The following is a 26087-nucleotide window of genomic DNA, read 5'->3' on the forward strand; positions in this document are numbered from 1 at the left end:
ATCTTCCAAATAATTTTCAGCTCATCTAAAATAAAAGATTATTGGTTCACTACACATTCATAGAAAATAATAAAGAGAAGTTTTTAGATAATATAATCAGCTTTATAAGATGTATACTTCAATTCGAAGGTCAGCGAATAGCAATAATTATCGACTTAGAATTTCGGTAAAATTCGCTCATGACTAATGCTCAGCGTACATTTGAAATGGCAATGATTGAATGAATATTTCATCGGTTTAGCCAGGAACCGTTTACTACTGATCAACAGAACATGATGAATAATATTTTAAGTAAAACATAAAAGAAATATAATACTTGTTGTATATACACGTGGAATAGAAACTAATAATTAACGTTTTAAATATTTTGAAATATATTGGTTTTATATATTCTTCTCTGATGTTAGATAATTAAATTACGCACAGACATACACACATATATATATATATGTGTGTGTGTGGGTGTGTGTGTGTGTGTGTATATATATATATAATTAATCGATTAGCCAGTATGTTGCTTCACAAAAATACTAGATATACCGCCCGTTTCTATAAAGAATTTCAAGTGTGTTGCCTTTTGCAGATAAGCATCGTAAGATTGGTATCGGTTAGTTCTTATATTTTCGTACTTTTATATTTGTATATTCTACTATATAACGAAAAATATATCATAACATAAAAAATGCACTGTTAATTTTTTTTAAATATTTTATTCATTTTAGTTTATTTCTATCCACTATATTTGGTCTATTTTAGCATCTGTCTGTCTGCATGTTTTATTTATTTGTAGAAACGCCGCTCCGCATGGATTTTTACAACAACCTCACTCATAGCAATTCCGATATTAAGATGTATAGAAGGTAAAGATTACATGTATCTGAAACTCGTCTCTAATTTAGATTACAACCACTTTAATGAATTTACCTAAACTTAAATATTAGAATACACACAGATGAGTTTTGAATGGGGGGATATAGTGTTCATGTTTATAAAACTTCTACTAATTAAAGAGGTAATTTCCTCGAAATATATCGCTATTTTTTAATCTCATACTGACTATTTCAGCACATGTGTAGCAACATTACATTTGATTTAAAAAAAGAATTCTATATCTCTTTTATTTCTAATGTTTTTAGTTATTCGGTTACTGACAAGTATTGGGAAGTTGGACAGTGTGTTTACATGTTTACTATTTCGCACAGTAGTAGCAGATGGGCCAATAGCAAGATAAATTCTTTTAATAGAATTATATACGAAACAGGAGGTTGAAAATAAGTGAGTATCGTAAGATAAAACAAATGATCTAATTATGAATGTTTAATTTAGTTATTACCAGACAAATTTACCCATCAAGTCGGAGGATCTTTGAATTGTAAAGAATTCTAAGTAAATAATGTTAGAATAAATTCAGTCAGATTAAACAGTGACCATCGTCTTTTGTCAAAGAGACTAATGACAAATTGTATATTCATTATCTATTTTATACAGCATTTCTGGTATTTTATTGATTCTCATCTAGCATGTGTATAAATATAGTTATCCGAAATTTTGTGAGTATTGCCAGTACATTTATGCCAAAATTATAGCGCAATTTCATAAACCTAAATAAAGTATGCCAGTTTATTAATAATGTTAAATATGATTCGGGTTACGTTGCAACGCACTACATCCCCCCCATAAGCATTTGCTTGTTGTTGACTTCGGCTCAATTCAATATTCAATACTTTGCAATAATTAATCATGTGAGAGCAAGTTAAACCGTGTAATAATATTTGTGTGCGTATTTGTACACACACACATACACACACACACACATGAGATTGCTGAACCTTTCAAGATGATAGCCGTCATATTTAATTCTCCTCATCTCGTTGTCCATGCTATCATAGATTGCTGTGCAGTTTCGACGCAGATTTGCACGTCTTGAAACTAATGTGACATACAAATTGAGCAATTCTACTGAGTTGACTACCTCTTGAGGCTGAATGGTATTTCTGTGAACAATCATATGTATTCTTTACCCAGCAGCAGTCTTGCAAACTTTTCTGCATATTAAACCGCTCGTTTGTTTCGGATTAGTAAGTTCAAAGTTGACCTGAATAGGAGTGTTGTGTGACATAAGGTGGTTGACGTAGCCAACCTTTGAGAGAAGCACTCGTTCACAAGTGTCGCATTACCAGTTCTGTGTATAATTGTTAGGAATGCCGTAGACTTGCTTTATTTTCTCTCGAGTACCACACATTTCAGAAAAAAGTTTTGGCTACTTCGCAGAGTAATTTCTTTCCACGTGTCGATGTCGATTTGCAGGACTTTGAAAGTGTTCTTTGCACAATCCCTAAATCCTTTCCTAGGCTTATGTAGAGGGTGCTTGCCATTTTCCAGTTCCCCATAGAAATTTGTTTCGGCAGCCTCCAATCTATAATTCGAACAGCATGGCCAACTCAACGCATGTGAAATCGGATTACATCAAACGAAAGTAGTATGATCTTACAAGGATCTCAGTGTCGAATACTTTTACTTGCCACTTTATGTTTAAGATACGTCTCAAGCATATTATGTGAATAGTTCAAACCATTTAATGTGTTTTTGATGCAATGTCCCCGGTGAATACAACATTATGATTAGCAGACAGGTCTTGTAAACACACCTCCTTGTCTTGACTGTGATGCAGCGATCAGACCACACTCTGTTCTCTAACTTTCCAAAAGCTACACTTGTCTTCTGAATTCTGTCTGAGGATTTCAGTGTCGAGAGAGCCACCTCTTGACAGAGAACTACCAAAGTGCAAAAATGAATATCTTACTCCTAACCGGGCACCACAGCCCATGATGTACGGCTCCGCGTCTGACTGTCTCGGTGCAGGAGTAAATATCACCTTTGTTTTAGACTAACTGATCTTCAGACCGATGGTAGTGCAGGAGTGAACAACGCGATCAACTATATGCTGTATATCAGTCTTAGTGTGCCACAAAAAAGAAAACAACGGCATTTGCATAACGTAGCTCCTTAACTAAGGCATGATGACACTTGGTTCTGCCATTAAACCTTCTCAGATAAAAATTGCGATCTGTGGGCCAAAACTTTTACCTGATACCCTTATCACTATCCGAAAATTAGTAGAGCAGATAAAAATCATATATATATATATATATATATATATATATATATATATATATATATATATATATATATATATATATATACATGTGTGTACTAGACTACCAGTGGCCCGTTATGTCAGTATGTTATATTAGCTATGGAATTAATGTATGAGTGTGACAATTGTAATGAAAAGAAAATATTTTTTGTGACATAAGAGAAACATTTCTATGAAAGTATATTAAAATGAAAAAAGAATATAGATATATTTGTATGGATTGTTCTTTTCATAATTATTTATTTAAAAAAAACTCACAGCCATTGAATTATAAGTTGTTAGCTATACGTATAGGTAAATGTGCCCTGAACAGATAAATTAATACTTAAAATTAAATTCGAATTTTGATATATCTTTTAATTTAAATACGAAAAAAAAAGCAACTGGGACGCTGAAAACGTATACAGTAAAAAAATACGTTTTATTGTCGCGTTGATTATTTATTTGTAACGCAAATTAAAAGAAACATATTTTCTGGGTTATTTATTTATGTTTGTAGTGTAAAATTAAATGTATGAATATTTTGTAAGAAAGGTGTATTGAAAAATGCAGAATGAATTTTAAAAAAATGAAAGCAGTCGGTAAATCGCCGTTGTAAAATGTGTTTTATGGTTGTCAACGAGTTAAAGTAGATTTATTTGTAAGAAAATTTCGTTAAAATAAGTTCAACGTAATGTTAAAAAAATGCAGAAAGTATTAAGAATTGTTTATTTGAATAATTTAAACGCGAAAAAAGAACCAATTGGAATGCTGAAAACATACACAGTAAAACAATGCATTTTACCGTCGCGTTGATTATTTGCTTATGTACGCGAGTTTTATAATTAAATATATATATATACATATATATATATATGTATGAGTTTTATAATTAAATATATATACATACATATATATATGGGTGTGTGTGTTTGTGGGTGTGTGTATGTACAAGTAAATATATATGTACAAATATATATATATGTATGACTAGCTTTTTATAGTCATGCAAATGAATCACAGCATTTTTTTATATTGACATTTAAGCAAGCATAATCAACAAATGGCAGACATAGCATTACAGTGGGTCATGTGTATCTAGTAAAAGTCAATGAAGGATATTAAACTTTATGATTGAGTGGCCTTTATTCAGTTAAGCAAAACATAAAATTATATTTATGGCTAAGTCAATATATATATATATGTGTATGTGTGTGTCTGTGTGTTTGTGAGTGTGTGTGTTAGTGCATATATATATACTAACATATATATACATATATATATATATACTAACATATATATACATATATATATATCGCTTTGAGTTTCTTACTATAATATTCGTAAAAAATAATTTAAATTATAATTAAATCTTTGATCAAATATATTTGTTTACACATTACTAAAACCATATCTGGAGCTCACCTAGTATTCATAAATTCATAAGCTTATTGCAACAACGATCATAGCATCGCCACTATCTCTGGGTAATAACGTTCACAACTCACATAGACACAAACTGATGCATGCATACACATGATAAACTTTCTACATACATAGTTCAACTTGTGGCTAAGATAATTGTAGGTTCATAAAGTCAAATGTTTAGTCGAATCTTTGAATATTTGACCAGGCATTTGTTCACTAACTCAAGTTTTAAAGCGGTATGTACATTCTATATAAGGTGAGACATAGTATTATAAATAGCATAAAATATAGCAATAAACTTTTTTTATTTGTGCATAATTTTAAGAAGGATGGACCCGAAATAATTTAATCTGATCATTGAATTAAACTATATCTGAGTAGACTATTAACTGAATAAACGTGTTCTTTCTCATTTTTATGATTATAATCAAGATAATATCATTCTAAACCGTGTGTCTAGAATCTATATCTTAATTTTGATCACAATTAGTTAAGATAAATTTCCTCACTATTCAACATGCAAGAATAAAGCTTAAGTGTAACATTTAATTCAAGCTCATGGAATTTTGCTCAACCGTCATCTCACAAGTATGCATCAAATTCAACAATTTAACTTGAACATTGGAAATTGAAGAGAAGGATTGGGAAGAAAATTAGAAAGAAAGGTGTTAATATATCATTCCACATCTTTAAATATACTGCAGAGAAATTTTAATTTTGAGAATATTAATTAATATATTGTCAAACTTTTACCATCGTTTAATCAGGCTTGCAAAATAATTCCAATATAACCCCCCCAACTAATTGCGTTCAAAATACTGTTTTCTATTACAATTCTTGGTCTGTTAACTAAAGAGTGAATTATGTACGGAAAATATATAAATAAATACACATATTTTATTTTATATTATATTTGCTTCTATTATTTGAAAAAAAATCTATGATATGAATTCAGCATATTATTCTAAAATTACAGAGCAATACATGCTAATCACAATTTCTCTTACAGACTCGAATTTTGATTGATTTTTTTAATATTTTCATACAAGTCGTCTCTTTCTCAAACTTTATATATATATATATATATATATATATATATATATATATATATATATATATATATATATATATGATTTAAAGGAGATTAGAATAATAGTCTAAAGAGCTAAGTGTATTTTAATGTAATAGTGAAATTACTAGTTTAATTAAAATACAGGAAATGCTCGTTGTAATTTAGATATATAATAAGCTCGATAGTTAAATGTCCTAGAGCTAATTCAATATTAAGTAATGTGATTTATAATTTAAAAATTAAAAAAAAAAAATTTTAATTTAAAAATCAAATTTTAATTAAATTAAAAATCAGTTTCATAAGAAGGAACAACAACAAAGTCAATTATCTGTACGATCGTTTCGGAAATCCGTGCTTTTTATTTGTGGTATACATGAAGTCACGTAGAACAATTATACATAGTTTTTTTGGTAAGCACGGTCTCCTCATAAGCAAATTTAGGAGGATTTATATTGAATTGAAAAGACACCAAAAATAAACCTAGCATTAAAAGTAAGGCAGATGAATCTGAAAAATTGAAGTAAAAGGTTTGGATTAAAAATTTATAAGAAAATTAGTATAGGTTAGAGATAGAAATGAGTAGAAAAAATATATATTTTTTTGAATTTACATAATAAATTTGATTTAAAAATATATAGATATAGTTACCTTTTAGTTTTTCTTTTTTTGAAATCAGGAACTATATTTCAAGTAGTCATTTAGATGGTTGCTATAGCTTTTTATTTTATTGAATGATGAATTTTAAAAGGGCGACGCTCGTGCAGTAAATTGTTTCCGTTAGCGTATTTTGATTTAAAGACGCTACAGTTAATATCTATAGAGAGAGAATATTTATTTTGTAAGTTTTTAAGGGGAGATAATTGTCATGTGTTTTTGGCTTTATTTATTATTTGATTAACGAGTCTAAGGGCGGTAAACTTAATTTATTAAAAAAAAAAGTAATCTATTTTTACTAATGAGTAATTTTTAATGATTTAAGGTGGTTTATATTTATTAAATTTAAACCAACGTTTATGATTACATGATAGAAGCTCATGTCTTGAATTTACTAGTTTGGTTGTGCTTTTTATATCTTCATATTTTAAAATTTTTAGGGTTTCTTTTGTACATAATGTACAAAATTTATCTCCTGGTTTATATGATTTGCAAGTCTCAATTATTTGCCATTTTAAGTTGAAAGAAATATTGCTATTTTTTAGTTGCCAAATATAGTTGGATAGAGTAGTTTGGTTTGATAGAGAGTTATTTTTAAAAGAACGTTTGTGCGTTGAAATTCTATGTTTTATTGGGCCAGATGTGGAACCAATATATATTACCTCTTGATTATTATGATTATTTTCCGTTAGGTCTATTGTTGGATTATAATGTGGTGGGTTGGTTAGTAATTGATCGGTAGATTGATTTAAGTTGGTGTTATTATTTAATCTGGTAGTTGAGTTATGGCTGCTGATAGGTTCTTGTATATTTGGAGTTTAATACTGTGCAGCTATAGATAGCATTTTTAATTTTACATGAGCCTTGTAGGGGACATTTATTTTTTCTTCTGCAGTTACATTCCGATGTATTTTGTATAGTTGTATTTTGTAGTTTATTAATTTTATTATTATTAGAGCTAATTAGTTTCTGACGAAGGTTAGGCATAGTAGAGTAAGAGACTATCAACAGCCATAACTCAACTACCAGATTAAATAATAACATAATAACACCAACTTAAATCAATCTACCGATCAATTACTAACCAACCCACCACATTATAATCCAACAATAGACCTAACGGAAAATAATCATAATAATCAAGAGTTAATATATATTGGTTCCACATCTGGCCCAATAAAACATAGAATTTCAACGCACAAACATTCTTTTAAAAATAACTCTCTATCAAACCAAACTACTCTATCCAACTATATTTGGCAACTAAAAAATAGCAATATTTCTTTCAACTTAAAATGGCAAATAATTGAATCATATAAACCAGGAGATAAATTTTGTACATTATGTACAAAAGAAACCCTAAAAATTTTAAAATATGAAGATATAAAAAGCACAACCAAACTAGTAAATTCAAGACATGAGCTTCTATCATGTAATCATAAACGTTGGTTTAAATTTAATAAATATAAACCACCTTAAATCATTAAAAATTACTCATTAGTAAAAATAGATTACTTTTTTTTTTAATAAATTAAGTTTACCGCCCTTAGACTCGTTAATCAAATAATAAATAAAGCCAAACACATGACAATTATCTCCCCTTAAAAACTTACAAAATAAATATTCTCTCTCTATAGATATTAACTGTAGCGTCTTTAAATCAAAATACGCTAACGGAAACAATTTACTGCACGAGCGTCGCCCTTTTAAAATTCATCATTCAATAAAATAAAAAGCTATAGCAAACATCTAAATGACTACTAGAAATACAGTTCCTGATTTCAAAAAAAGAAAAACTAAAAGGTAACTATATCTATATATTTTTAAATCAAATTTATTATGTAAATTCAAAAAAATATATATTTTTACTACTCATTTCTATCTCTAACCTATACTAATTTTCTTATAAATTTTTAATCCAAACCTTTTACTTCAATTTTTCAGATTCATCTGCCTTACTTTTAATGCTAGGTTTATTTTTGGTGTCTTTTCAATTCAATATAAATCCTCCTAAATTTGCTTATGAGGAGACCGTGCTTACCAAAAAAAACTATGTATAATTGTTCTACGTGACTTCATGTATACCACAAATAAAAAGCACGGATTTCCGAAACGATCGTACAGATAATTGACTTTGTTGTTGTTCCTTCTTATGAAACTGATTTTTAATTTAATTAAAATTTGATTTTTAAATTTAAAAATTTTTTTTTTTTATTTTTAAATTATAAATCACATTACTTAATATACATATATATATATATATATATATATATATATATATATAAGGAAAGAGAGAAAGATAGAGAGAGAAAGAGATAGATACAGAAATTTCTCGCTCTTAAAATGTATTTTATTGTCATATTTTCATTTTTACAGGTTTCCTATTTTTTATGATAGAGTAAATTCTTTATTTATTATTATATTATACTCAGTATAAAATTATACTAATGATTTAAAAATTTATTTTTAAAATGACCTTGATACCATCAGCTAGAATCTAAACGAAAAAGATCTAGCATTCAAGCCATAGTCGTTAATTAGACGTCGTCGTTATCATCTGATCTATGGCTAAATAGAAAACATCGGCTAAAAATAAGGGATTTTAAGATAAAATGAGTGTGCCCGTGCTCAGAAGATCATTGATTTACTCATGCTAAGGTCAAAATGGAGAAAACAATGTAAACCGTATGCTATATGAACTTTTTTTAATTTCTTCTAAAGAATAAGTTTTACTTAGTTATTTGTATCAGCCGGCACTATGGCGAAACGCTAAAAACCTGATTACTCTAGGAGACAATCTATTGTGAAGTTACACAAAGAAGAGCACACCGTTAGAGAGATTTCAGAGAAAGTAAAACGTCCCAAGAGAGTTATAGGCAGGTTTTTTAATCCTACAATGATACTGACAAAATAGTTAGTGCTTTTAAAACAGGCAGACCCCGCAAAACCTCAGCCAGAGAAGATCAAATAATACAGCGTATCGCATTAAAGGGCCGTTTTTAGTCTTGCACAGGAATTAAAAGGGTTATGAATGGTACCTCATGTGTTAATGTGTCAAGACATACTGTTTCTAGACAACTCCAAGAAATAGAGCTGTTTAATCGAACCCCAGTAGAGAAACCACTTGTTAGTTCGAAGAATAAGAAGAGATTAAAGTCTGCAAACAAGTAACATGTAGTTTGCAACTGGACATATGAAAATTGGGCAAAAGTATTTTTCAGTAACGAAAGCAAGTTTAATTCATTTGGAAATAATGGGAAAAATTAATGTAAGAGGCGTATTGGTGAAAGACTAAGTGCAAAGTGTACTTCGAAAACTGTCAGGGTATTTGGAATGTATTCTAGCCAAGGTACAACGCCTCATGTCCGGTTACAAACTCGTATAAACGCGCAGATCTATAAAAACATTATTCAGGATCATGTGGCAATCATACAGAATTCATGTTTCGACAGGATTACCTTTATGTAAGGTAATGCCCCATGTCACAAGGTAAAGTAATCAGTTACCTTAGCGAACGAGATTTCGAAATTAAAGTCCTGGCTTAAATCCAAATAGAAAATCTTTGAAAGACATTAGGAGTGAAAGTTATGGAAGGAAATCCCACTAACACGGATGATTTTTGGGTGAAACATCAAGAAGAATGGTCTAAAATTAGTATCGATGGTTTTTAAGAACTGATTCGTTTTTATAGTCGAAGATGTGCAGTTGTCATTGAAAGCTAGCGGTCATTTACTAAATAATGATTGTGCATGTATTTTATTGTTATTTTTTTCCTCTTACATTGTTTTTCTTCATTTTATCCCTTACTTTTGGACGTTCCTATTTTAAAAATAAATAAATAATTGTTATAATTCTTTTTCTTTCCTTTGCAATAATGCACATTTTAGTATGTCATTATGGATGATAACGACTACCAGTTATAAAAATCTCAGCTTTTCACATTTGTTATTTCTAACAGATATTAGGTTTTTAAAGTGTTTCCCTTGAATTCGGACGGTACTATATATAAATATATATATAAACAAGTTCCTTCTGTCTTTGACAGACTATAACTACCCACGTAGAGCTGGCTGCGAGTGAAATGTTTGTGGCAGTAGGTTCGCAATCTCCAAACGCATATCTCCTGAGTCGACATTTTTAAAAACTAGTGGCAAGTTAGGTGTATGTAGAGCACGACACAAAACAAATGCCGAAGTAAGCGGGGGACACATACACCGCCTAGAATTTCCTAATGATTACCCACCTGGTACTTACAAGGATAAACGTTACTTAACTTCGGTGATACAAATATATCAAAACGTTGATTAACTTTAGTGAGTATATATATAATCTGAGGTTATTCTTTTCCAAAGGTTAAGTAACCAATGAAGTGTAATGAGGTTAATGCACATCTGGGTATACTCTTCATTTGTTTTTAGGTTTATCGCTTGTAGAGGTATCTAGTTACTTGTAGCTAACTGACCGAAACATGATCATGACTGTGCAGCAACACATACTGCTTATGTAAATATATATATATATTGTTTTGTTTTTTTTTAAATATAATTATCCACTGATACGTGTTTCGTCGTTTACGATGCTAGATTCAGCCACTCCAATGAGTCGTAGACAACGAAACACGTGTCTCTTTGAGAAGTGTTCAGGGCAATTGCTCTTGACATATCGAAGGCCTTCGATAAGGTATGGCATAAGGGCCTACTTCACAAAGTTTCCAGCTACGGTATTACTGGAAATATTTTCTCAATCATTAAATCATTTCTTTCCGATAGGTTCATAAGAGTAGTGGTTGATGGGCAGAAATCAGAGGCCCACAGTATTAATGTTGGAGTCCCTCAAGGGTCCAACCTGGGTCCAACTCTCTTCCTGATCTACATCAATGATCTCCCAAAACACATACTTAAATCATTCGTTGACATCTATGCTGGCAACACATCAAAGGCCGTAAATGACAAAGTTCTCTCTAATTCTCTCTACTCTGACTTGAGTACGTGGTACAATGGGGGAAGAGGTGGCTGGTCACTTTTAATGCTTCCAAAACCAAGCTTCTATCTTTACATTATCAACGCTCTGATCCCTATCTGGCATCAATTGTGATGGGTGGCTCTCGTCTTGGAGATGCTCCATGTTTTGGAAAGCTTCTGAGTTTGACCTTTACTCCTGATCTAAAATGGAACACGTACATCAAATCTGTTGACAGGGACGCTGGGAAAATGGTAGGATCCTTCTACCGCTCCAGAAGATATCTCACTACTGATTCAATTCTCTATCTTTATGAAAGCCAAGTACGTCCAAGGATGGAGTACTGCTACCACATCTGGACAGGAGCTGCTAAAAAAGCCTATACTGCCTTGACAGAGTACAAAATAGACTTCGTGGTTTAGTGGTGGATGCCCTTTTCTTTTCCCTGCAACCTTTCTCCCACAGAAGAGACGTTGCAAGCCTGTCCTTGTTTTATCGCTATTCCCATAGCAGGTGCTCGTCTGAGCTCCAATTTCTCGTCCCCCCCCCGCCAATCCTTCACGAGAAACACTCGTCTGGCTAAAACTACTGTCGATAATTTTCCCCACTCTTTATCTGTGCCTAAATCCAAAGGTAGATTCCATGAGTAAAGTTTCTTTCTTAGAACTGCACGCCAGTGGAACTCTCTGTCGCTTGCCTGTTTCCCACCTGACTACAACTTGGACGTCTTCAAGTTCAACATAAACAAACTCCTGACAAACCACCCCCTTAAGTAAGACACTCTATCAAAACCCCCAATGCTAATGATTACTACAATACTATCTCATTGATTACTGTACACGCAATAACCGTTATCCTTGAGTGGACGTCGGGTCTTGATAAGTGGTGACCCCCATGTAAAAAAAAAATCCCCTGAGGCGACCTCGTCTCGTAATGCCTACCGGGATGCCCAGGCACTTTTTGCAAGTCAGAGTTGCTTTCCCCGGGTGTGTTTACTACTCAATCCCACTTTCTGACACTTGTGTCTAAGTTTTTGCACTGGCTAAAGAGTCAAACAATGTTTCTATATGGAAGTTAATTTTGATTGGTTGATGCGTCATGTAATCTGCATATATATTTATCGGCTATTTATTTATTTTCCTCGGCGTTTACGGTTAATGCTACATTTTTATTAGAACCTGTTCATTCCTTTACTGTTGTTCTAGTCTCCTGATCTTGTCTATATGTCGCTATTGCCTGCTCTCTCTCTCTCTCTCTCTCTCTCTCTCTCTCTCTCTCTCTCTCTCTCTCTCTCTCTCTCCTTTCTTAACATTTTTCTACCTACGTCAGTCATTAAACTAAAGGGTCAAAAAATACAAACGAATACTACGGGCGTCGCTCCACACACACACACACACTATATATATATATATATATATATATATATATATATATATATATATATATATATATATATATATATATATATCGTGTTTACTACACTTTATTTTTCACTTAATTTTTACGTATTTTTATTCATCATTTTATTCCTTTAAGTTTTTTGGGGTTTTTTTTACTTTTCTCTTCGCCAATTCTGCTTTGCCATGTGTACAGCCATACAAACATTCCCGGACACACTTCAACCTATGCCCATAATTTGTACACACATCCGCGATTGAATAGACAGATACCTAAGTCTTTACTTACATATTTACTTACTTACGTTTAATGGCCACTGAATTGATATATTTGAAACACTTACGAGGCTGCGACTGAGGAGCTGAAAACTAGATAAATCCAAACGTATATTAAGAAAAAACAAAACGCACATTTCTTTGATCGGCCAATTGTATTGTAAGTAGAAAGCCTTCCTTTTCTTTTGGTATATTTTATCATTTCTTTTGTGTGATTTGATTATAGCAATCCTCTTATATATGTAATGTCGTATTCATTCTCTCTTGTCCTGTTCATGAAACTATATTGTCCCACTTTCTTCTTTACATTATATTATTGTAATCTGCATAGATACCAATCTGCGTTATCTATCTGTCTGGTGACAATATTTCCATATGTCGACATATCAAAGAGACATTGTGTCTACTTATTCGTTGGTTTTATTTCTCACTATTTCCATGTTTGAATTTTGTTTCTTAGATAGGCAGAATAATTCCTTTTAATACACACACATATGTACATGTATGTGTACGCATATCTATATCTATCTATCTACCTATACATACATATATATATATATATATATATATATATATATATATATATATATATATATACAAGTATTATAAAATGCAACGGAAATGCTTTTCTTTATAATTATTTTTTAAATTTTTTTCGATTTTTCCAATTTTTTTCTTTATATCAAAATCGAAAATATTGATGGGAGTTCCATAATTTTTCCTGTCACGAGCACTTTCGATACGTCCACGAATCATCTTCAGGTGTTGGGGAAGTAAGAAATTGAGAAGGAGCGAAAGTTGAAAATACCAAGTAAAAAGTAAAATATACATAAAACCGCGTTAGATGATAGTAAGTTAAAATAAAGTTGATGGGAAGTCGATTAAACATTAGGTCGATTAAAAACTAGTGTATTAAAATTAGCAAGCCCTGGGCACTATCAGACAAGTCCATTACGTGCGACGAAAAAAATTTTAACACATTTACTTTTCTCGAATGCAATAATATTTATAGTTGGGTGATGAGTTCGAATGTATGACGCTTCAAGAATTTTTAATATTTGGAGTTTATTTTTATGTTGTATAAGTTTGTGCTGCCGACGAGGACTTTTCTAATATCAAATGTAGAACAGTTGTGTACTTATATTAAATGTCGATATATAACGCTTGTATTCTTTACATGTATGGTGATAAATATATATATATATATATATATATATATATATATATATATATATATATATATATATATATATATATATATATATATATATATATATAACTGTAACTTGAAAAAAACAGATTTTTTTTTCGGAGAGAAATAGCTAATTTGTCTAGATATAACATAAAATGTATGTAAAATCGGTTTTGTCTCCTTTGCTCTTACTCTTGTACAATGTTGTTTTTCACCTTTCCTTGTTGGAAGAAATAAGCTTTGAAATGTCATGGCAGAAAAATAATTTTCATGTTTCCCTTTCACTTATTTTACAATACTTATTCTTATTTATATGGTAATGTAATAAAGTTCTAATGAAACTTTAATTTCGATCTATCATATATATATATATATATATATATATATATATATATATATATATATATATATATATATATATGGGTGGGTGCGTGTGTGGGGGTATGTAGGTGGGTGTATGTGTACACTATATTGAGCATTCAACTATTAATGTATAGGTTGTAAATCTGGTCCAAAAACAGTCATAATTTATTGCATTTTTATTATTTAATAGTCTTAATTTTCGTAGTATATACAAAGGAAATCACTGTTTGAAACACCCGATAAAAATCTTTTTTTTATATATTTATTTTCAAAACAATAATATTTATAGCAATATCAATCATAATAAGTCATACAAGATAAAGCTATTATATTACAATCCAGGTCATCCAATGTAACGTCGTTTTATAGATTTATGAGAAGTTTTATATGACTTGTATATGAGAGTTACATGGCACCGACCGGTCGTAAAATACAGTTAAATATGATACTTTCTTAATCGATGCAGATTTTGTATTTATTATTATAAAGTCAATTCTAGATAAATTATTTCTATTACACCTAATCTAATGTTGCAATTTCAGAAGTTAATAAAATAGGATTTGTGTGCCATCAACTTGAAGCAAACCGAACATTAAGCCCTGTAGCCGTATTTGCAACGATTTCACTTAAAGACAGATGGATATCTTCCTCTTAAAAAGTAACGAAGTTTAACGCATTAACCTATATTTCGCATACGTACAAAAGCACTTTAAGTCGATGTATTCCTCCCAAGTAATTGGTTTTCTATTTTTAACCCCTAATCAACTATTTGTACAGGGTGAAGACTAATCTAGTTTTTTCTATAGGTACGAATCCAGTATATATCAAATTTCACTTCATAGATAAAAATTGACAATAGTTTGATAAGGACCTATCCGCTAAACACCCGACGGCAAGGTCACAGATAAATAAGTATATATATATATATATATATATATATATATATATATATATATGTATCTTTATATATATATATATATATATATATATGTATATATTAATATCAAATTATTTTGTTCATAAGATAAGTATCACAGTCAAACTTTTCGAAACATTCTAATCTCGTCATACTTAAGGTATTTATACGAAGTATGATTTTCGTATTTCATAACTAAACATGTCAACTCACTATATTTTATATTAATTTTTCTCGTCCCATCAATCTATCAGGCTTTAACAATTAGAAATTTTCACGCCATGCTTATCATTTACAGAAAAGGTGGCTTAATAAGAGCCGCCATCTAATATACTTACTATGTATATTTATCGTATCACTGGAATTACATATGTAAATTGAATGTAAAAGGAATGCGCCCCTTCATTGTACACGTTGATTAAAAGTATATCAATGTTTTCACGTAACAATAATCGTTCCAATAGTATTAAGAATAATTGATATTCAAGTCTTATTTAACAGGAAATTTAGAAAGTATGTATATATATATATATATATATATATATATATATATATATATATATACGTCTATATGCGTGCGTAACATGTTATATAAATACATGAAAACATATGCATATACTTAATGAATATAAAATATATAACTTCAAATATATGGGTATTAACACTTAGCAATAATTTCATTGGCAACTTTATTTAAAACAATAAAAACACTGAGCAAGATTAATACTCAATTATTTTCTAGAATAAATTTGTAAAGTGTTGTGTACTTTACTTGTCATCGTAGGCTCCCACTTGTGTCCGTGTATTGGGTCCCGTTGTTTGTCACTAGTCTCCTATCTTTGGGGTAGATGTTCATATATGATGTGGCTGTAAAGTTCGAGTCTATAGTAGGAGAGTCGTGGACAGTGCTTACAAAATGGGTATGGAGCGACAAGTATATGTTCGTTGCTCTCTTCTTCACCTCCTCCTCCTCCTCCTAGCCTCTCGTTCGCTCTCCTCTTATTTCCAAAGTCATAATGTGCTGCACTTTTCCACGTCTTCTTGACTCTGGCAGTTTCCTCATACAAATACTGGCCAATGTTTGTTAGAACCAGAGTGCATTTATTTTGGTCTTTATAGACCATTTGCAGGGCTCCTCGTGGCTTTTTACCATAATTAATAAATGTAAAATAATATATACATATATATATACGTAAATGTATATACACATATAACTTTATATATAAATGTATATATAAAAATGTATATATATAAATGTATATATAAATGTATATATAAATATATATATAAATATATATATATATATATATATATATATTTATATATAAGAAGTAAAAATGGCAAAGGGAATGAGGTCTTTACCTGATACAAGTGAGGGTAAATTTGTATCTAATATGAATACCAGTATATATATATATGTATATATATATATATATATATATATATATATATATATATATATATATATATATATATTAATCCCAACCAAATAAAAAAAAACGTAATATAAATTCAAAAGAGAACAGAGACGGTTATAAGAGAAACGAAATTAAAACTGTAAGTTTGAATTTACAATTAAATTTATTATTCGACAAAAACCTCCCGAGAGAAAATTTCCATGAGAAGAATAGCAAAAATAGCATTTTTGGAAACTCCGCGGAATAAGGTCTTTGAAATTATCTCCCGGAAGAATTCTTTCGAGTAATAAATTTAATTGTACATTTTAACTTACAGCTTTAATTTCCCTTTCTTATATATATATATATATATATATATATATATATATATATATATATATATATATATATATATATATACACACACACATGTGTGTATGTATATATGTGTGTGTATATATATATATATATATATATATATATATAATCATTTAATCGAACTAGGAATGATTATTTTGTCGATCGTTAAGATCTTAAATTTATCCATATGCATTTTAAACAGATATAACATAACATGCTATTTTCCATCTTTTCTATTTACTCTTTATAGAACACAATGCATTTTCAAAGCTTTATGGGGCAATATATCGATTTGATTGCCTGTTTGAAAAAAAATATCGATTTGAAATTATTAAGATAAACCATCATTGTATTTTATTGCCTTTTTTCTCTACCGCAGCATTGTCAAACACTACATCGTATTCATGTGAAAAGCAGTGGAAGCAATGTCGTGTTTCATTTGATTTAACACGAGTGCACGTTATGAAGGCACGGAACAGGAAATAGAAACATCTTACAGATATGCCATTTTGAAACATCTGCTCACTGTCAAATTACACAAGTTAAGCAGAATTAACCTTAAAATAGTATATATATATATATTTTTTGCACAGTGATCACCACTTATCAAGGCCCGGAAGCCACTCAGGGATAAGGGTTATTGCAAGTACATTACGTTAGTGTGGAGATTTGATGAAGTGTTTACTTAAGGGGGCGGTTCATTAGGAATTTGTTAACATTGGACTTTAAGACATCCAAGTTGTAGTCCGGTGGGAAGCATGCAGACGGAACAGAGTGCCACAGGCGTGCAGTTCTAACAAAGAAGCTTTGTTCATGGAATCCGCGTTTTGATTTAGGCACAGATATAGAGTGGTGGAAATTTTTCACAGTGGATTCAGCTAGACGGGTGTTTTTCGTGAAAAGTTTGCGAGGGGGGACCAGAGATTGGAGTTCAGACGAGCACCTGCCATGGAAATAACGATAAAACAAGGATAGGCTCGCAACGTCTCTTCTGTGCGAGAGAGGTTGCAGGGTAGAGAAAAGGGCATCCCCCACTAAGCCACGAAGTCTATTTTGTACTCTGTCAAGGCAGAATAGCTGTTTTTAGCAGCTCCTGCCCAGATATGGCAACAGTATTCCATCCTTGAACGTACTTGGCTTTTTATATAGATAGAGAAGTGCATCAGTAGTGAGATACCTTCTGGAGCGGTAGAAGGATCCCACACTCTTTCCAGCGACCTTGGCAACAGACTTGATGTACGTGTTCCATTTCAGATCAGGAGTAAAGGTCAAACCCAGAAGCTTGTCAAAACACGCGACCTCACCTAGACGAGAGCCATCCATCACAATTGATGCCAGATGGGGATCAGAGCGCTGATGATGTGAGGATAGAAATTTTGTTTTGGATGCATTAAAGGTAACCAGCCACATCTTCCCCCACTGAACCAAGCGCTCGAGATCAGAGGAGAGAGAATCAGAGAGAATTTTGTCATTTACAGCCTTTGATGTGTTGCCGTAGATGGTCGTGTCATCAGCATAGATGTCAACGAATGATTTAAGTATGTGTTTAGGGAGGTCATTTATGTAGATCAGTTAGCGAGTTAGGCCCAGGATTGACCCCTGAGGGATTTATATTGCAGGCCTCCGATTTTTGTCCATATATACACCTTTTGAAATTACGAGTGCCGTAATTAGAAATTATTTCAAGGTGACCATTTTGAAAAACTCAATAGTTAATGTAATTTCCTTGCAAATTGAGGTATGTGAAGATACCAATAATCTAGCACAGGTGTATTGTCATTTTCTTCCATGTTCGAACGATAGACAGATACCGCATATTTATTTTATAAAAAAAAAATAAGTCAATCCTAAAAAAGAAACGTTTCGATTTGTATTTATAAAGTTAAAAATGATCTTTTTTGTGTTGTTTTTTATGATTGAATTTGAGGGTTTTTTTGTTAAAAATAGTTGATATGTATATATTTAAATGGAAAATGCCACAATTTTAAAACAAACTTCATGGATTGAATCTAATACCGATATAAAATTTGTATGAGCAACTTTATATTATGATGCAGGATGTTACGACATGTTGCTTTTGTATGCCCTTCCACGTTTAGCATACTGATACATCCAACTCCTTTTTAGCTACAGGTTGAAATGTAAATCAGATTTTATTTTGGGACTCAATGGAAGAGAATTATTACAACTGATACTAGGTAAAAACCTATAACATAGCAATCATTTTGTTCCGGAAAAATAATTCAATTGTTTAGAAAAAAGCTGAATACTATTTCCCGCTATACATGAGCAGCATAAAAAAATTGGTTCCCCGGAATGTTTTCTGATAATTTTTTAATCTTCCGGCCGAACGAGTTCTTATTATCTTGTTGTTTTCTATTAAATGTTTATATATTCTGTTATGAATCATTTAAAGTTTGGACTATCTTATTAGTATCCGAACTTAAACAGGTTTGCTGGCCACATTATCACTCATTTATTTTCAATTTTTCTATCATGTTAGACAAGAGAACCTATTTGTTTAAGGCTACACATTTAGGAACTGACACTGTGTCTGATTTAGTAAAGTACAATTCTATCAAATGTATTACTCCTCTTGCTTTATTTACAAATGGGAAATCTTCCCAGGAATGAGTGATTCCGCAGATTGTGCTTAATTAATTATGGATAATCAATCGGTTCCAATACCTCTAAATACTTACTCACACCTGATGCTATTACTTCTTTCTATAAATTTAATATAAATCCATACATGGAGGACTGTTGTCCTATTGGCTTGAAAATCTCCGCCCCATTGTAAGTTGTTTTTTTTTCTTAAGTGCAGAAATGTATAAGAAATATAATAGACCCTAATGTTTCCTTCTCAGTGAATCCTCGTTGTTATGGACGTGATATTGCTAGCCTTAGATTTGTATGCAATTATGACATGTATTATCAAAAATGTTCTTATCTATTCTTTACTTCTTTTTTCTGCTAGTTTGATTCGTTGGTCCAATGATTTCTATTAATTCGCTTTTTTAGTGCCTTATTTTTACACAACGTTTTTCTAAGATCTGCAATGTCATGGAATTTTCTCCCTTCTCACGGTTTTTCTTTTACCTTTTTCCAATAATAAGAACAATAATCATCATCTGTTTTTGCAATAATCATCCTTTATTCCTGTTAGCTCTTAAAATCAAGAGACCTTATTCCTTGTCTGCAGCGATTTCCATAAACAAATATGTTGGAAAAGTGAAAGAAAGAGGGACAGAGACAGACATTTCACCTAACTGGCTAAAACAGTAAATTCTCTCAATTTCAGGAGTCAGATTCTTTAGTATATTTATATTCATAAAGAAATTATCAGTAAAAAAACAATAAGAGAGGGAAAAAGAGAAAGATAAAAAATTAGATAGATAGAAATAGAGCCGTAAGATGAATGCAGTTAATATTAATACCGAATATGCTAGCACACCACAGTTAGGTTTTATCAACTCCGGCTTGGTCAACAAGAGTAAGGCGTGTGCAGTTGTAACACTTGGATCATTCAGTAAGTCCAGAAATATAAATGACGATGTGTCTGTATTCAGCTAAAAGATCAAAACTGATTAAGTCGCAAAAGAGATCAAGCGAGTGTTCTAATTGTATATCGATCTATGTATCTGTTTGCAACCTTTGCAACTATTTAGATATTTCTATGTTTCTTTATTTTTTTTATATTTTTGTTCACTCGAAGTCTGAGAAATTAAGGGTTCCCACTTCTTAGCGCTTACACTTGTTTCGATTATTTTATTAAAGTTTTCTTTTATAGATTAAACGCTAAGTTAGTAAGAAAGTTGAAAACATTATTTTCATCTCCCCAATTGACTATTTACATAAGTTATAGTATATTTCTTGTTTTTTAGTTTATTTATTTTCAGTTTTATTCCTTTTTTTCATTGCCTATGTTTAATGTCTTACGTTTGTTCCTTATAATTCCTTATATCTATTCTCATTATTTTCTCTTATAAAATGCATGCTTCTCTACTCAACGTCCGTAATATTCAGTACCCTTATTCGTTTCGATTTTTTTTTAATTTACTTAGGACCCTCTCATTGTATTTCGCCTAGTAACCTTTTTTTTTCTAATCTAAAATATATTTAAAATCAGTGTTATCTATTTTGCTATTTTATCTCTTCTTCTTATGAAAAGTATTTAGCTCTGAAATGTCATGGCCCAGATAGGTTTCCCGTTATCTATCTTTCCCTTATTGTAATAACCTTACTGACATAATAATGTAAAAAGATTTTTACGTAATTAATGCTTTATCTCCTTATCTTTCTTCTATATACATACATACCAGTTCTATTCGTTAAAATCCATCAAAATGTTTGTGACTGAAAGAAGATGTGGCCCGGCTAAGCATTTTTATCTATTAGTTCGCCTTCAAAGTGTTTTAGTGGTGTTTGCCTGAGGCATCATTATTGGTAATGTCGACAGACTAGCTCGAAGAGCTAATTTTCCCAATTCCGTTCCAGTTGCACCGCGTGCTGGGGTTGGCTTCAATGAAAAATATTTAACTTGTTTAGATATGGACATCGCAATTATATGCCATTCAGTCTGAGCAACTTATTCTCACATTTAACCTTTCGTTTATTGGACTGGAAAGCACGAAAATAAAGAATATCAACAAGGTTATCCGCTAAAAAACTTGGTTCAGACAACCGCTAACGCGCTGCTACGTGGCTTAGATAAATGCTCTCAAACACGAAAATATATTTGGCCGTCTCTCATATTTTTATAATAAAATGTTTAATTAGCTTCTCTCGAATACGGCTGTGTTTTCTTAATTTTCTTTATTATTTTCGAGCAAAAAGTGTGTTGTTTTTCTTTCGATATTAATATAAGTGAAATAAATTTCCCACGCCGGACTGAGTGAGGCAGCATTACGACATGGTATAAATATTCACGATTTAGATCCAGTGCGTTTCATATATCACAGGTCAGAAAACACGTGACTTAAACAGAGCGTGCTCTATCTGAAAATGTATTCTTAGTCTATCTAGATAGGTTTAATCTATTACATATCTACATAGATTTTATTAATACATGTATGTTCGACTATCCATATTTGTATAAATGTGTATGTGTATAGGTATATTTCTACGATATAATAAACTCGTATTCCTGTCTGTTTGTTCGCAATTTAATTAATATGCATATATATATATATATATATATATATATATATATATATATATATATATATATATAAAGTGTCTGTGTATGTCTGTGTACATTTCCCTACACAATCATTCTGTTAATTTTACGTCTAGAGACTTGAAATTTGATATACAGGGTATTGAGATTTGGGAAAATCTTTGTAATCGGTTTTCGGCAAGATATTTGGCTGTTAAGGAGTCAAAGCTCAACGATTTGACCTTTAAGAACTCTACCAAACTCCACCGCCAATTTCGGGTCTAAACTCATGAAACTATAGATATAGGTTCCTTGGGCACGGATCTAACTTAATAACTTGATTTCAGCCCAAAAAAATAAATGTTAAGAGGGCATAGTAGGGGGCCAAAGTTTTAAAACGTCTGACCGCTTTGGTCTCTACCAAATTACTCAGACAATTTCTGGTCTAAACATTTGAAATTTTTAATAAAGTGTATTCAGAAATAGGGTCAGCTTTTTAATCATTGATTGAGATTGTCGGACTGACTTCCTCATCTTGGTTGTTATTGTCACAACGTTTCGGCCGTTTTGCCCTCCGGCCTTCGTCAGGTGAACGGTTTGTTAGGAGTCTCGAACCCAACCTTTTATTATTATTACGGGGGTACCGTGTTCGGACTCCAGCTAGGCTTTGGGACATAGTTGCTGATTCTCTGTTTTTCAATGTTACTTTTTCACTGCCTTCGTTCAGGATTGAACTCAGCACCTTTGGGTAACTGTAAACTTTGATACAACGTCTAGGACCACTCGGCCATATGTCCTAGTAACATTTTAAATCTGTGTTTATTACTTACTGTTGCAAGTCACTTTTCTATAAGTAATCTGTAACATAAATCTCCCTTGTCTGTTTAAATGTCTGCATGTATGTGTGTATGTCTGCCTTAAACATTCGACAGAGGCGACGGATTTTCACTAGATCGGTACTTTTTTTAAGGTTGACCAATCGGACGGCAAATATGAAGAAATTCGCTAAAAACATAAATGTCTTCACCCTCAACTGGGCACTTTTTTTACAAAGGGGGGGGGGTCCCGCCGATATTTTCGAAAGTCATGCCCTATTTTCGTTTGCCTTCGCCACTTTCAATTTTGTGATAGATGTCAGTTTTTTATCACGTCCTTTTCCTCCTTTACGGTATGGGTTCAAGCCTGCTATCCTACTACCACTTTTTTTATTGTTCAACACACACCTTCAAACACTCGGTCAATGCCCGGCACCCAGGCTTGTTTAATAGAAATCTTAAAATTAAAATTAATTTATAGATGTTGATATTTTACTACACAACTTTAATTGGAGAAAACTAGTAATTCAGACACAAGTTGGAAATGCACAATATTGCTTTTTTGAAAGGGTTTAATTACATTACGGTTCCTTATAAGCTTCTGATTATTAGCTATTATTCCCATCTTGAATGCTATTTTCACAACCTTTTAATCGATGTAACATATTACCTTCACGTGTATCTTGTCGAACTCGAAACTTTGCCTGGAATTTGAACGGGTGTACTAGTGTTTCGTTACCTCAGCCATGATGGGTAGAAATCCTAAGTAATTCGCAACTGAATCTTAAGTATCGGTGGTACTGAAGATTGAGCTATCAATACCTATGAGAGTATAACATTACAACTAAATTTTTTAAGTATCATTACAACTACGCTGAGAGTTCTCAGTATGGCCGAAACTCACAATACAACAATGAATTACTTAAGACGTCTTTCTAGTCATGGTTGATAAGAAAAGAATGTGCCCAATTATGTGGTTTAAAGAAAGAAAAGAAATATTCCCGAGTTCGAAAAGAAAACCTGATATCGGTCGAAAGTTATATCGATCGAAACCTTGTGTAAATAACATTCAAGATGAACACATTAGTCTGAAAAGTCCGATTAATTTGAATGATCTATGTTCATTAAAAAAAGACCAGAAAACCCAAATCGATTCTTATTAATTTCGCGACGGAAAGATAATATTGACAGCAAAAAAATAATTCTGTACGCAAAACTGTCTCTCTTTTTGCCTCACTTTTCCATCTTTCTCACTGTGTCTTACACGCGTTTTGAATGACCATATGTCAATCATGTAGTTATTTGGAGCATTAATGTACTTATTAATTTGTAAAGTAATTTGTATATTTGTTTTTGAAGGGTTTTTATTGAATTTAAAAGACACCATAAGGTTTATTTATGGTGTCTTTTAAATTCAATAAAACCCCTTCAAATTTTGCTGACGAGGAGACCTTGCTTATTAAAAAACTATATGTAATTATTGTACGTAACTTGATGTATACCACAATAAAAAGCATTGTTTTCTGAAACGATCGTACAGATAATTGATTTTTGTGTTGTTCCTTCTTATGAAACGGATTTTTAATTTAATTATAACTTGATTCCTAAATTTTAAATTATCAATCACATTACTTAATATATATATATATATATATATATATATATATATCCATATTACTTACGTGCATTAGCTTGAATTGAAATAAAAACTCATGAAAAAATATATGCATATATATATATATATATATATATATATATATATATAACTTGAGTTCTTTCAGTCATAACCGAAACCTTAACCAAAACTTATGAAGAATTCTTGATAAAAGTATTTATAAAAACAATAGTTGGCTTAAGTGCTATCAGCTATAGTCGAAACCGAAACCAAAACTTTTCAAGAATTCTTGGTAAAATCATTTATGACAAGAAATAGAACATAACAATTAAACGATCAAGATGTAAGCGTCAAACACAAAAGAACACACACGCTATCGTATTAATATATATATAGATAATAATAATAATAACAATAATAATAATAAAAATAATAATAATAACAATAATAATAATAACAATAATAATAATAATAATAATAATAATAATATAACTATGACTGATACATACATTCCATCAAACGTGTGAATTTCCCCATGTAAGATAATTACAGATATTTATCTGGCTGGAAATATAGATACAGAGGTCATCTAATCCACGGATCAAGTGAAATGTCGTTCAGTATTGAACAGACATCGCATCGATTTTCGCCAGACCATTGGCTCTCACGACTAGCTTCAAGCAATCATCATTTGATTCACAGAATTTCCTTTTCAAATACTTTTTCTTATCTTCGTACATTTACTCTGTTCTAACGCTTCATCATTCGTCGTGTTCACCTTTTTTTATCGTGTTTTTTCAGCCGGAGATGTCTTGATCTCAGCTATACTGTGCAGACTGCCTAAGAGAGCGATGCTAGAAATCTAGATCAAATAAAGATCTCATAGCGCTCTCTAGAAAAGTGAATATAAGAAAAAATGCTCATGGCAACTGATTGATAGTCGATAACGATGAGCCAGTACAAACTTCTCTTTATTTGTAACCATAGAAACATTAGCCTGTTTTACGCATAGTGATTTTAGCAACTAACAGTAATAGGCAACCGAAGGATATACGTTTTGTTTATTTGCTTAAAGTTTCTTCGTGAAATATGGAAATTTATATCAATTTACTTAAGAATTTAGTGAATTTGGGGAATAGGGTTTTAAATTGTTTGTGTGGTATAGATCTCTATATATTTTAAAATGTGTTTATATTTTAGCAAATAAATAAAATATAATAGGAGATTATATATAAAAACCAAAACGATGCTAAAACGCCACGTAAAATGTTATTTCCTGTCCATACCTGAATTGGGTGTTATCACCGTATGCAATTATTAATAAAATAGAAGATCGGTTGACATAGAAA

General features: G+C 31.3%; 1 protein-coding gene across 6 annotated transcripts in view; it reads left to right on the top strand.

Moving 5' to 3' along the window:
- LOC145283593 (5-hydroxytryptamine receptor 1D-like) overlaps nucleotides 1-26087 on the top strand; it is a 1014695-nt gene that overhangs the window by 862843 nt on the left and 125765 nt on the right. Inside the window, exon 1 of one of the 6 annotated variants that reach the window (XM_080132525.1) lies at nucleotides 12855-13082. The exons of the other annotated variants lie outside the window; for them this stretch is intronic. The gene's annotated coding sequence lies outside the window, so the exon portion shown is untranslated. Of the gene's footprint in view, nucleotides 1-12854; nucleotides 13083-26087 lie in introns of those variants that run through there. 6 annotated transcript variants of the gene reach the window in all.

The sequence above is a fragment of the Euprymna scolopes genome, chromosome 8 (assembly GCF_053919585.1).
Source record: "Euprymna scolopes isolate OS-2025 chromosome 8, ASM5391958v1, whole genome shotgun sequence".
NCBI classification, from domain to species: Eukaryota; Metazoa; Mollusca; class Cephalopoda; order Sepiida; family Sepiolidae; genus Euprymna; species Euprymna scolopes.